The sequence below is a fragment of the Corvus brachyrhynchos genome, unplaced genomic scaffold, assembly GCF_000691975.1.
Source record: "Corvus brachyrhynchos isolate BGI_N302 unplaced genomic scaffold, ASM69197v1 scaffold90, whole genome shotgun sequence".
In the NCBI taxonomy this organism is placed as follows: domain Eukaryota; kingdom Metazoa; phylum Chordata; class Aves; order Passeriformes; family Corvidae; genus Corvus; species Corvus brachyrhynchos.
The window spans coordinates 843636-858843 of NW_008236932.1; the positions used below are offsets into that span (position 1 = coordinate 843636).

Below are 15208 nucleotides of genomic sequence, written 5' to 3' on the forward strand. Positions count from 1 at the left end.
CAGAGGACGCACGTCCGGCAGCCAATGATCAGGCTGGCGTTAGCCCGGAGGCAAAGAAGGCGGGAGGGGCTTCTGGTGTGGGCTCCAACAGATTTATTTGCACGAAGGATCAGGGACCAACAAAAGCCCCAAGGAGATGCGGGCTAGCCCCCTTTATAGGGGGGTGGAGTAAGGCAGGGAAAGGGAAAACAACCAATGGGTTGCAGAGGGGAGGATACAATTTTTCAGAACAAATGGGGAAAACAGGGAGGCAGGAGTCATAACAGGGAACCAATTAATAACTAAAAAAGGGAGAACTTTCTGGAACAGGGGGAGGTAATTTAGGATTGGGAGCCATCCAGGGGGAGGTAACTTAGACCTCAGTGATCTCTTCTGGTGACTGACATTTGATGGTTTCAGCCCGAGAGCAGGCTGAGCCACCCCAACACTGACTGCCAGAAAGTTCCCATGCTAGCAATTTCTGTAGAGCTAGCTGTTGTGGTTTAACCCTAGCCAGCAGTCAAGCCCCACTGATGCTCGCTCACTCCTCCATCAGTGGAATCAGGGAGAGAATTGCAAGGGTAAAAGCCAGAAAAATCTTGGGTTGAGGTAAAGATAGTTTAATAGGGAAAGCAAAAGTTGCACACACAAGGCAAAGCAAAAGAAGGAATTAAGTCACCACTTTATGTAATGAGCATGATGTCACATGGTCTGGAATATCCCTTTGGTCAGTTGGGGTCACCTGTCCCAGCTTTGTCTCCTCCCAATCTCCCAAGTACCTACATTTTCTTCCCCAGTGAGGCAGCATGAACAGCAGAAAAGGCCTTGGCTCTGTGTAAGCCCTGCTCAGCAATAACAAAAACATCCCTGTATTATCAACCCTGTGTTCAGCACAAATCCAAAGCACAGCCACATACCAGCCACTATGAAAGAAATTAACTCTACCCCAGCTGAAACCAGCACACTGGCTTTTACAGTGATTTACAGCAAAAATGCTATGTAAATGAATAAGAGTGTTTGCATTTCTTATACCAGTGGGTAATATCACATTTATATGGCAAACCTATTTTCAGTGGTTCTAAGTTAACTTTTAGATCTTGTTATGCCATGAAGTCATCATTTGGATCCAGAGATAAGTTTCTGTCATCCTTCTTTCCCCTGCCTTTCTGCCCAGGCTTCATAGGAATTGTCAGATTAGCTGACACAGAGTTAGTTGCAATGTTAACCTTCCTAAAGGAGGGGAAAATGCTAGCCCTCCTTTGGGGTACTGTAATTGTCTTAGTCAGAAACTTATTTAAATAGCTAGATTGAAGGGGCAAAAAACTAACTTATGTTGTTATTAATATCATTTTGTTTCCATTGTCTTGTAATGCAGGATCATCATTCTCTTTAAAAATAAATTGATAAATGACATTTTAAAAAACTATATAATATTCTGACATGTTTAAAGAAGTATTTTTTCAATTGTACCTGACCATTTACAGTTTTAGAGAATAGAAATCTAGCTTTCTGATTCTAATTTGATTGAGTAATATTATATTTTTTCCCCAACATCTTTTGATTATGCTACTGGTTTTTGAATTTTCTGTACTTTGAAATTCTACTGAACTAGGAACATCTGTTTTCTTGTAAAAATGGGGAATGTAACTCCAGAAATTCGTGGCACACTCATTTGTTTGATGCCTTGGAGTCTTTCCATGACTTACAATGTGAAGCTACAATTAATAAAAAAACCCTAACAATCAAAAAACACACACATATAAAACTCCCTCCAAAAAACGCAAACAAAAAAGTGACTACATAAAAAAAAAATCTTAAGTCTCTGAGACAGACCTGACCAGAATTTGTTTCTATAAATGTTTTTTTTTAAATGACAAAACAGCTTAGCATTCGTCATTTCTCATGCTGCTACCTCCCCTTATGGTTTCCTCCTGTGCAATCACTTATTCAGCACAATAAAGTGAGAAGACTTTACTTCCATTTTGAGCTTGTTGCAAGCCCTCTCTTTTTGAACACCATGATTGAGTAACATTTTGAGCTGAAAGATGGGAATAATTTCCTCTCTCAGTGAATGCATAAGCTGTCGCTACATTGTGTTAAACACACCTTGTTGTTTTGTTGGGAGTTTTTTTTAATTACTACTTATCTGTAGCTCATTCTTGCAAAGTAAATCTACTCTTGGTGATGCAAAATTTATGGCATTTCCTGTTCTTTTTATAGATGTGTTTTATTCTTTTAAGTCACCATTAATTCTACTTACTGACATAGACATACAGCAGGTGGAATTAGTGATTATGTTTTGGTGATATGAGCTATTGCTAACTAGTGTGCAATTAACCTAAGATTGGCCTCAGAGCACATTATCACATATTTGTGTGGATTTATGCATTCATTCAAACAGGGCACAATTGATACTAGGTTGCTCCCTTTTCAGGCTTGCGAGATTTTCTGACAACAGAGGTTTCAAACTTCTGTTTGTAAAAAGCTGATTCAGATGGGTGTTTTCCATACATTTTCTGTGAATGTACTATGGCATTTTTGTACATACATATAGAGTAGAATCCTTTTTTCATGACATTCCTTTTCCTTTTTTTTTTTCTTTTTCAATGCAATGAAGAAATGCCTCTAGTGCTTGCTTACTGTACACAAACAGAAATTATCTGGTTATTTTTTAACTTAGTTTTGTATTCCCTGTACAAAATGTGCAGAATGGTGTTGAAGTCATACTAGAATTATATGTTTGCCTTTTTTAAGATAAACTTGGAAAATTTAAATAAAAATAAAAAATAAAAAATAATAACTGTAAAAAAAGAAGCTCTATACATCTTCCAGTAAAGTAATGAAGTAATGAATGACGACATTTGCTTACTTGTTACTCAATTTTGATTGAACTTATTACTTCCTAATACTTGTTGTATGTTGGAGTTCCTCCCCCCTGGAGTGGAGTCCTGGGGGAGGGGACCCTGGAGTAGAGGCACAGCCTATGGGGTTTCCCTACTCCCTGGTCAATCCTGTTTCCCACTGGTTGTTTTGTGTTCCCTTGCACAAAGAGGACCCTGCTGGTCCCGTGATTGCTGAGTTCTTGGGCAGTCCCCCAGCCATGTGGCTGGAGAATAAACATCTCTGAACCTTCTATCAAGAATCGGTCCCTATTTCTTTTCATGGGCCTTGCTGTCTATACATGTTGCAGAAATCCCCGCTGCAACAGTTATATTCCTCACTGCTTTGCAGAAAGGAGAAAAATCACATGAGAATTATTTCCAGAATTAATGGGTATCAGCACAACCTTTTCAGTTACACTTGCTTACAGTTCTGGAAGCCAAAGTCTAAATGGTGAGAATACTGGCACATAAAAGGGAGGAAATTTTTCCATATAGCTTTGTGCATTCACTCCTTGACCATTTATTTTCTTTTATTTGAGGCTATCAGTACGTCCAAAATTGCTAAAGTCATGTTTCATTTCCCCAAAGAATTAAAGTGTAATTCATTGTATCATTGCCAGATATATCAATTCCTTTCTACAGTAATTAGCCAGGATCTCTGTAAATGCTGCAAATCAGCATGGCTTTCAAATGCACAAGTGGATTCAAAAGATTGCAAAAATATATGTATATCCATACAAAGATCTGGAAGATTATTTTTTTCCTTCCACGCTTCAAATCTCTTTAGCAGTGCTTACACTTCAGGTCCAGAGAATTTATATTGGCTTTGAAATATAAAATTATTTCAACCTTCAGCAACTCACAAAGCAAACAGGGAATTAGAAGGGAAGTAGGGCGGGAGAGGGAGGGAGGGATGAAAGAGGAAAGAGTTCAGACAAAAGTCCCAGATATGGGGTAAAGCAGGAGACAGATTTCAAAAAACACTGTCCTGTTAGTACTACAGGCTGACTCTTCACTGCTGCCTGAAACTGCTTCTAATTCTTATTTTAAAACTCATCATTAAGCAATTAGTAAGTCAAGACATTATATCTCTGGAGTATATTTTCTCATAAACAACTCTCAAATTAAAGAGAATTTCCATGAGTTAATTATCTTATGAAATAAGTTTGCTTTTAAAGGCCAGCAAAACAGTGCTAGAAACTGACAGGAAAATATGTAAACATTCATAAACTAATGTAATGAAAGATATCTTGATATTGCATCTTAGCTGTCTCAAAAAATATTTATGTAACTCATAAGACAATTATGAGAATTAATGTTTACACATTTCAGTGTTCTCCAAGTGCCAAGTTCACTTTTTCATCCAGAGGCAGAATACTATTTTCACATTGGGGTACATTTAAGCTTCATTTCATACTTTGTTCATAAGGAAATATTCTGTGCAGGAACCACTACTGAGAGAATTTTCTCTTTCAATTAAGAAGCAATACAGATGACGATACGTTTAAGGAAACTTATAATATAAATTCATTAGTTCAGTTTTGTGTTGAGTATATTCCATCAAAACTGTTGAATTGTGTGCTGGTTGTATTTACTCATACCTCTTAAGTTGTGGGTTTCAGCAGTACCATGTCAACACATAAAGAATAGAAAAAACAAAAGGGGAGTTAGGTGCATAGTACAGGGACACATCTCTCACCATTTATATTTCTACAGATGTCTCCTATAGAAAATATTAAATGTGCAATAATATTAGTGAAATAAAATTTGTAGTGAAATAAAATTTTAACCCAGTACTCTCGTGTGTGCCTTGCGGGAAGTCTGTAATTGTTTAACTATTTCATAGACAGAGAGAATCTGTGGAAAGGATACAAGCAGTTATGTCCAGTGCAAAAGATTCTGCAAGCAGAGATGGGGCAGAATTAATGGCCAGTTTGAGCAGAAAAGTCTGTCAGTGTCAGTAGATAAAGCACACCTGTGTTCAGGTAAAGAACTAGTTGTCATCTGAAGAGCACTCTGATATTGGTCTTCTGCTGCCATGCTAGGCTAGTGTAATGGAGTGATCCGTATGTTTTAGTTTAGGTTTGCTGGAAGCGTAGTCTAAGTCTTGCAAGGTGGCAAATACTACTTAGATGTGAATTTTGTGTATGTGTTGGAGTTATATGAAATTTCTGCTGTCTTATGTCTTTACTAATTGTGCCGCTTTGGACAAATTTAGAGGAAAATATCCTCTGATAGAAGGCAGGTTACAACCATCCCTCCCCCGCCAGGTTCGGGGAAAAAAAAAAATTTCCTCAGAGGAAAGTGAAAGAGATAAAAACTATTTATTTAACAAACACACAGGAAAAGGATAATAATGCTAAATAATAAAACCTCTCACTGTGGAGAGAAACCTGGGAAAATTCAGAGTCCTTCTGTAGGTGTGGTCTCTCTCCTCCTCCTCGGAGCCGGGTCGGTGTGGGCCCACCTCCGGGGCTTTGGTGGGAAATTCTCCTGATGCGTTCTGATGTTGCAACAGTCCAGAACAGAAGAAGGGAAGAACAAACCAAAGTCCCAGGAAAACAAAGTTCAACTCTCCCTCTGGAGAAAAGGAGCTGAAAAGTGGCTGAAAAAGCAAGAAAGGTGCTTCTTCTGCTCTTGCTGCTGCAGCAGGAGAACGCAGAGGAGTGTGTGTCTGTGTCCTTGAACAATTGCTTTGAAAAGTTCACGTTGGTTTTTTCCTCTCCCCTTTCTCAGGCTCAGTTTAGAGGCACAGAAAAGGCACAAAATTAATTTCTAGTCATAGAGCAGCGATAGGAGATACAACATCATAAAGTCACCCCAAGACACTAACCTAGCTAGATGGCATATAAGGAACAACTTTTTCATAGTATAAGTGACATGATTAATTTTCTCCTCTTTACACAAATAATTATAAAACCTATAGCTTTCATTTAAAAGTAAATATTTAAAATATATTGGTATACACTACTAACCTTTTTTCTTGTCTTGGAGATAAATTTATTTGGTCTCAGTTGATAATACAACCTACTTGCAGGACAATGAACTAAAGTTAACACCTACCAAATAGCTTTGTACAAGTACTATTATGCCTTGAAACTTTGGGCTTTTCTATATCCAGTTCAGTGCCTGTTATGGTTGGCTTCCCTTGCTTTCATAACAATAAAAATTGCTGATGTATTTTATATGTATTTTATATGTATTTTATAACTATGGTGATGTCGACACAAATCAGCATGTCTGTTTAACAGGTAATGCAACCCTTTTCTTGTCTGTTGTGACTTAACAATAACAGCAGTGACCCTTGGAAAACACAAATCTTTTCTTGAGAGCATACAATAAATTCAGAATTGCAGTCTAGCAGGGCAGACTGGTTATGAGCAATAATCTTAAATACAGAACAAAAAGCTGCATGTCTGGACTAAGTGAATCCCTTAATGAAATACCGGTCTGGTCTGACCTTGTTGATTATGTTTAACTGATAATTAATACATCTATCTAATATATTGACATGACTGTGGGATTAATGGTGTTCAGAAATCTCCACATGGGGCTAGATAGTGAAACTACAGTAAAAAACAAAAGCAGTATTTATGTATTATTCTGTAATTAAATATCAAGGTAATCTATCATAGTAATTTGCTTTCTGAAAAGCTTGTTGCTTGAGAACTTTGTTGTCATCATAGCTTTTACCCAACTGTTCATTCTTATTAAATACAAAATTATTTTTCTAGCCTATTTTATGTTTGCCAGTAACAGTAAGCAAAGTATATTGAGAATGAAGGGTAAAGAATGGAAAGGAAAAAAAATCTTGCACTTTAAGCTTCTAACTGATAATAGTTGAAAAGTGTGTAGAAAACGCTCCCTTTCACCAAGTAAAAGACTTTAAAATGCAGAACAAGAATCCAGTCTTCAGATAAAGGGGGCCACATTTATCTACTGGTACCTTTATACCTAAGCATTAGCCCTACAAATAACTGGTGACATTCAAGCATAATCTGGCACAGACACTGAATTTTTTAAATGGCAGTGATAAGTACTGCACATATGTGAAAGTCTAGCTTGATTGCTATAATTCCAGAGTCACCCATCATTTATGTCTAGATTGAGAATATTATGTTCTACATTCAAGTGGTAGGGAACAGCTGCTGGGACTTGTGAACATATCTGCCTGACCTATTTAGAGCAGGCAATTGGTTCACAAAATGGAGCTCTCTTTGCTGCTTTTTGATTTGTTCATGGAACACATTGGTTCTGCAAAAATGCTTGTTATTTGCAGTATGGAGGGTGGGAGTATTTGGTTGTTTCTTTTTCTTTTCCCATTTTTTTTTAGTTTGTTTTTTCTGTCTTTTAATTTTTGTTTGTGGGGTTTTTTTCCCCAAAATCATAAGAGCAAAACCACCTTATAAACATGTTACAATCTATTCACTGCAATCATTTACATAATTTTTATGTGTTAACCTGAAAGTGGATATAAGGATAACATGGTGCATTTTTTTCCTGTTTCAATAACTTACAGAATCAACTTTTCAGTATTTTGAAAATATTTCAAATAACACTTTCTTCTGGGTGAATATTCTAAAATATCTGCTTAGTGTTTTGGTATTCACTGAAAAATGCAGTGCAGGTATCTTCAGCTTGGGACCTGAACAAATAAATATTGCAGCTATGGTAATGTTCCATGAATCACTGAAATGTCAGTGGATTTGGCTAATATTATTATTATAACTCTGATTATTTCTTTTTACAAGTTTTTATTCATTAAAAAAGCTCTCCCTGTTTCTGTTATCAGTAGCTAAAATCCTCTGGTATTTGCTCATGTATGGCACTAGGGCTTACAGGGAGAGAAAATTGTGAATGAATGAAATTGTGGAATGTTTCTGACTTTTTTTTAAGAGAATGGTAGAGATTTGGATACAGCAGAGGTTAAAAAAACCAGACCTTATTATAGCATGACATTTACTTTGTTCTCTCCACAATATTTTTGAAAATTTTTTTGTGGAACTTCTTCAAAATCAGAACTAAAGCATCTGTTGCTAATAACATGCATCTGTAAGTAAGTTATTGCTGTAACATAATAAAAATAGACAACAGAGGCTTTTGGTTTTTTTAAGAGTCCTAAGAAATATTCCAAGCACCGTGCATCAGATGTAAAAACTCCAAACTGGCTATTTAACTGCAAATTTTTAGGTATACATTTAGTTAGCGCTAACAGCTATCATCCCCACACATTTCACTGTAGTATCTACTAATGTTTATATTTTATTTTCCCTTTGCTTGGGTGTGCATATCTTGTTTGCAGGAAGAAAGAATTTACTCCAGGCACAGCTGTGATGCTGTCACAACTATGCCTTCCTGAGTGGGTTTTTTATCCTCCAAAGCAATGCAAGAGGCAGATGAAGTGCTAATGCATTTAAGATGCAGATTGTCCCTCCCTCCCCCTCTCCTCATGTTTTAGTCTCTTTCCCAAAGAGTCTTAATCAAGAGTACTTTGGCATGGGTTGATACAGTGGAGCTATTTGAATTCCTACAAGGGACATTTTCAGATAAATTAATTTCATTTCAAGGGTTGTGTTGTATAGCAGACAGAAAGAAATGGTTTGACAAAGATTTAATTTTTTTAAAGTAGTATTGATTCTATTGCATGCCAGAGAAATCTTAATTTCTTATTTGAGGTCCACAAATGAATTGCCATACAGAGAATAAACTGACTACTTGGTTTCAAAAGAAATATTAAGTGCCTTAATGAAGCTTTTCAAAGATTCAATGCACAATTATTTGGACAATGTTCCATTCTTCCTCTGAGTATTCAACACAGTTCATTAACAGAAAGTATTACTATCCTACTCTAGCACATGGTTAAGTTGTTATGTGTGTGAAAGGCATCAGATTTTAAAGGAAAAAATAAAAATTATTGCTAAGAGAGTAAGATGTGGAAAATAAAATTTTTAAATACAGGCATTTAGTGTAATTTCTAAAATCTATATTACTTTGCAATTGCTTATTATTTTATGCCTTATGTCTTCGGATACTGGGTGTTAAATTGTACTGCATTAGTGGAAGATGTTCACTTGTGTATGGTCAAACCACCTCCTGTTTGCTACAATTTTTTCCTATTTAACTGCAGAGGTGCTGCCCTTGTGTTGTATGTAGGCATAGTAAAAAAATTATCATGGAGAGAACAAAAATGTCCTCTCGAATTTTGTGCTCTGTCAGGTGAGATCTGAGGGGGTGAGTTTGCCAGGAGTCAAAGACTACAAGCAAGAGAGAGGGTTTTGTGGAATGCAGCAGAAGAAAGAGGGAATTTGAAGTCTGAAAGGAAAGGAAGGTGGAAGATGGGTTTACTATACCCATACTTAGCATAAATACTGCAATTTCCCTTTTTAATTTTTATTGCTGATGCATTCTACTTAGACATGCCAGCTGGATTGTCTATGGGGAAAATGGCAAAAGACAGGAGGCCAATGCCTAAGGGATAATCACAAAACATTAGAGTAATTAAGTTACAGAGCCTGTAACAACTGCAACATACAATCTGTACAAAGAGTATATATTTTATTACTATAATGCTTTGTAACTTTTGTTAATATATATGTGCCATTATAATTCAATGGATAAGGAAAACAGGGAAATATGAAAAAACATGAGAATACAGAGGTGGATATCCAACACCAAAGCACAGGAGGCAGGATCCATCTGGAGAGGATAGACTTACCCATCAGTAACAAAAGAGTGTTTTTCAATACAACTGAAAACTGTAAACTATTGGATTGGTCATGCTATTGTCACTAAAAATACCCAGCAGTACTTGTACAAACCACCTAAATATAGTCACCTATGTCACCATCATCACAAAAAACTTCTAAGTTGTTCCATTTATTTTTTCTTGTTTAGATTTTTCTGCATGATGATGTTGACTATAAACACCAGCTATATACAATTTAAGTGTTCTAATGATGCTTACTTTGAGTTAAAAGTTCTCTTTACAGCTCATGTATGTTTACAACTGTGACATGAATTCTTAACATTAAAAATTCAGTACAGCTCTACCAAAGAACTAAGGACTTAAATATTTCATAAGCTACACAGGAATGGAAAGTCATCTCCATTTTCTGGTAATCAAAGGGTGACTTGAAAACATTAAAATAATAGGAAGCAATTATTCTTTTTGTTCAACCTGGCTACTATACTGCAGCCACATTTCTATTGCATCTTCGACTGAACATCTGCTACCATATTTAGTAAACAAAGAAAAGGATTATCTTTTTGTTGATCTGACTAGTGGCTGTGTTGAAAGAAAGTATTATCTTTGGTTTCACTGCTTCTACCTCTTCCAGTGTTTTCTCATGCTTTCTGCCTAAAAAGTCCACCGTTTTATAAGAGGAATGATACAGCTAGAAATATTGCCTCTTTTGAACGCGTCACCTGCAGAATGGAAAAATCCATCAGACTTCATTAACACCTAATTCAATTTATACCTCGGATTATCACTTTTTTTGCATATCTTATACATGGATTCTTGTAAGGGGATGGGGTAATTCTTGATGTCCCAGTCATACCTGTGATTTCTCTGCTAAACCACATACTAACAAAAGCTACCTGGAACTTTATTAACTGGAAAGCCTACGTGGTTTCCAATTTACTTTTCAGCAGTCTAAACACTGTGAGACTTAGTATGTTAAGAGGACAGTAACATGACAGGTAGCAGGCCTGAATACAGTCCAGAATGGTAGGGCCTGAGATTGTTCAGCCCAGAGCAGCTGACTCCAGTGAACTGAAATGAAACCATATTTGGCCATGTGAAATAGCACTGTTAACCCTGTTACTCCCAGAACTTTACCAGTCAAGGATGGGCAATACCAAATTAGAGTTCAGGAATGACTGTACCAAAACTAAGCAAGCATTTTAATAAACCCTGTCCAAGCAGTCTACTATGTGGGGAAACATAAAAGGTCGAAAAGCTCTTACATGTGAAAAAAAAGCATGTTTCTGAAATAAAGCAAAAAGAATTTAGGAATCAGGTCTAGCTGCAAAACTTGAAGATAGAAGAAGAATACAATTATATCTCAAGCAAGGACATTAAAACAATGGTTAGAGTTTCTAGGTTTGGCTGAAATAGGTTTTGAAGTTGCAAAAAATATGCTTAGCAAGATAAGTTTAAGCTTAATAAAGGAATACTGTGTATTGTTATATAAAGACATAACAATCAAGTATTGTATGCAACACATTGTACATGCGCTGTTGTGGATCAGTTAAAACAGTTGTCTGTAACTTTTAGAAGCATGCTAATGGGCTAAGAAGCTTTTAAGAATGCTCTGTAACAAGGAAGTCTTTGGATGCCTGTGCCAGCGTGAGCTTTGTACCATCTTTGTCTCAACTCTGTATGTGAGACTGATAACGGAATAAAATAATAAAAGGCTCCTGGAACGCCTGTCCGGGCTCCCTGTCCCGTTTGTCGCTGAAAATGCCGACATACCAGGCTACATGCCTACAGAATCATAGAATCGCAGAATATCCTGAATTGGAACGGGACTCCCAAGGATCACCCAAGTCCAGCTCCTGGCCCTGCACAGAACAGCCCCAAGTAATCACATCATGGTGTGATTACACCTTGTGATGAGAGCGCTGTGCAAACATTACTTGAACTCTGGCAGGCATTCACTTCTCCAGTATTTTCTAGCTTGAGGTTTAACATTTGCATTTCTTTTTCCAATAAATATTAATATATTAACATATTAGTTTGCTTTTTCTCTAATTCACTGTATCAGCTGCACTTGCTTTTTCCACTGTAATTATTCTGGGACAAAGGTATCTATTGTTAAGCTAGCATAATAAAACCACAAACTTCTCAATTATGTACCGTACTCTAAGCAATACTGAAAGATTCAACTCTACCATGAAATCTATCAGAAATTCAAACTGATGTGAAAAATATTTCAGAGGAACATCTACCCTCAGAACCATCTTTTTTTATGGTGTTGGCAAAAGATATAGAACCACCAGCTTTGAAAATATTTCATGTAACAATTTACATCTCTAAAAACTTGCAATGAAGAATCAGAATGGGTGGAAATCAAAGAAAAAATACCTGAGACCAAAAAGCTTAAGTTTCATTTGACTACCATGCACTACCCACAGCAGCAGAAGTTAGTATGCTAAAGAATCATGTGGTTGGTTTTTTTAAGCCTTTGCCAAGAAAAACTTACAACTGGAGCTATCCCACAGACTTCTAGGGGTCTGCTGATATCAGGTTACAGGCTACTGCTACGTTTATAGGCAACCTAAGAAATATACTTTTTGAAGGACAGCTGCTAGAAGACAAAATGTTCAGGAATACATACCTACACTGGAAAATTTGTGTGGGTAATTTGAACTTAGGGTTGAAACCACTCTTTTAAAAATGGAATTATTTTCTTGCATGCAATAATGTCTCTAGTATGAGCCAGTAATTCCTGTCTGTAGAATTCAGTATGTCTTCATAATGATTTCTTTCATATGAATGAGACTAGAGATGGCTCCCTTCTTCTATCCCATTTTCCTGCATTCTTTGGATTTAAAACTGTATATTTCTTATACTGCTCACCCTAGCACAAGATGTAATAGAAGTCTACTTCACTTTTCAACAGTTGGCTAATACTTGCCAACTGATTTTGCTGAACCCCAACCCTTACTCCTCTACATTTAGATATGTAGAACGAGTCTTCCCTATTCATCTCATTTATCTGGAGAAAGAGAGCTTTTATCTAATAATGAAAGAAAATAATTTATTGAGGTCTTTTGCAATAGGGTAGCTCTCCCAAGGGGAATGAAATCTATCAAACAGGATGTCAGTAATTTCCTTGATGGGGACAATGGTATCCATAATAAGAATCCTTGAGAATTTCGCTTTAGGTTGATTCAATGAGTCTCTCCATCTGCTTTTGCTTTCCATAAAAATAAAGACCTAGATCTGTATTTCCAATATCTAACAAATGTCTTTGCACCTAACCAAGAGAAAACTATTTTTAAGCTATTTTTTTTTCAATATAAAACTTGATTTTGTTAAAAAATTCTTAAGTAGCTAACTTTCTGCCTTTTCCTGTTCATGTGATGCTGTATAAAGTGATCCCTTCTGGATAAAATGGTCAGGGAGCTGTTTCTGCTGGCACTTGTTTCAGGTAGATGTGAGAAATTCTGTAGTATCTTTGATTTATATACTCTGCAATCCTTTACAGCTTCCTGCAATTCAAGATTATGTTTTGACTGCTATTGAGTGTCTGGTAACAATAGTGCTTATTCATAATCCCTTCATTTTGTTGTGTTACACTTAATTTATTAAGACTGTCAGATAAGTTGAAAATGCTTCCAAGCCACACATTTTGCTCAATAGTAAAATTTTGCCTTGGCTGTCCTGCTTAGAAGAGCTTTAATTTATTTAGTGTCACTTTCTTCCAGATTGATTTGTAAATAGCTAATAGTGTTTCAAAGATCTATTATTTACAAGGTGCTTCTGGATCAGCTGGCATTTACTTCAAATACTGCCCTGGTATGAGTTTCTTTTCTGACTTCTCTTCTTCATTTTACTTCAAGTCTTTTCTTTCTCAAATACATTCACATTTTTATTCCTATCCTTCTGGTACCTTATTTTTATTGAACACTTTTACTGTTTAGCAAAAAACTTTCTGTTTAGTAACTGTTTAGAAAGATTCATCTTTGGTTTGGTACCCAGAGGGTCTCCAATTCCATCATCAGTTCATTCTTTCTGCATCTCTCTTTAATGTCAAAGTAATTTAAATTAAATTTAAAAAAAAATAAATCCACTGTCAATAATTTACTTGTGACTGACAAAACCAATTCTTCCTCAGAGGAGGACTCTTCTTACACTGTCCTTCTAAAGAAACATGGTTTGCTCAATTATACTCTGACATCTTCTTGAGAACAAAATAAAAAATTCTTGCGGGAAAGAAATGATTAAGTTTTTCCTACCTTATGGAACTCAAAGATGGGTTCAAAAAACTCAAAGTAATTGCTCCCATCAAGATTGAATCCGGTGTCATCACCTGAAAAAGGCAGCATCCACATGCAGTAGTAGGCAAACAAACTGATTAATTCAAACCAGTCACAGAACACACTGCCACTTACTCATCCAGAAAAGGAGACAGACGGAAGCCAGGTTGTGAGGAGGTGTGTAAAAGGCTGGTAAAGAGTTGTTTTGAGAAAAGAGAGAAGAAATTAATGTGTTGCGGAAATGTGGGAGACACAGCTCTGTAGGTGGACAGACTTGGCTTTTCTGCTTATGGAGTTATTTGGGGTTTAGTTGTGAAGTTTATTGTCCATGTCAAGTGTTTCACTTTCTGTTCTTTAATTTTTTTCTCTTCTTCAGTGAGAGAGCAGGTAAGCTTGGGAACAACATGAGGTGAGATAAGATGTAGTCCTCATCACGAAAGTATAAACTAAAATCAAATATGAAGTGAGCATAAAAAAGGAAAGGATAGGGGAGAAAGATTAATTTAAAAGTAATAGAGAATATATATGATAACCACCTGATCTATCATGCCTTAAAAAGTTAATTTTTATGAGGTTGGCAGGAGTTTTTCATCAGGAATGTACTCTTTTCTAACTGCAATTGTAAAGAAATGACAACCAAACAACTGAAATTCCCCTCAGGATACTGATAGTTGTATAATTTTTTTAATAGTGGTTTCATTCAAGTTTATTAGTAGAAGTGACTTTTCAGAAGAAATTTGTAGGACATGAATAGTGCAGGTAACATAATTTATATAATGAATTTTCAAGTAAATATTATTTTCCTGAATTTATGATTCTTACATAAAATTTATGTAAGAATTTATGATTCTTACATAAAAAAGAACCATTATAGGATTTTTCATGTATCAGGAAAGTAACAGCAGAGAAAACAAACTGAATTTGTATTTCATGTTTCTGCATTACACCAGAAAAAAAATATATTGAATTGAATACTCATTGCTTTGGGTGAACAAAACATTGAAAGTTTTTACTACAAGCAATTCAACGGACAAGAAGAAAATCTGTTCTCTTGAGATTTAAAACAAAATTTAAGAAATCTATTGCTGCAAACCAAGGACCAGCTAATCAAAGTGTTGATTTTGTGCAGAAAGGTCTGATTATATTGATGCCATGATGATTTTTTGCCTTTTCTTTTATACCTTTTTACACCTTCTGTATTCTTAGTGCTTTTTGCCTTACATTTTTGGACTTGTTTGTCAAGCTAAGAGACTAAACACTTTAGAAGCTTCATCCTTAGGGATCAGTGTGCCCCAAACCCCAAGGTCCTCTCCAGAACACATTCTGTAAACCAAGATAGAACCATCCAGGAGAAGGTTCCT

At 36.1% G+C, this 15208-nt stretch overlaps 1 long non-coding RNA gene across 1 annotated transcript in view; it reads right to left on the reverse strand.

Annotated features, from left to right (window-relative positions):
- LOC108445192 overlaps nt 1-15208 on the reverse strand; it is an 18817-nt gene that overhangs the window by 2784 nt on the left and 825 nt on the right. Inside the window, exon 2 of the long non-coding RNA XR_001859956.1 lies at nt 5435-5439. This is a non-coding gene — a long non-coding RNA (uncharacterized LOC108445192). The remainder of the gene's footprint in view (nt 1-5434; nt 5440-15208) is intronic.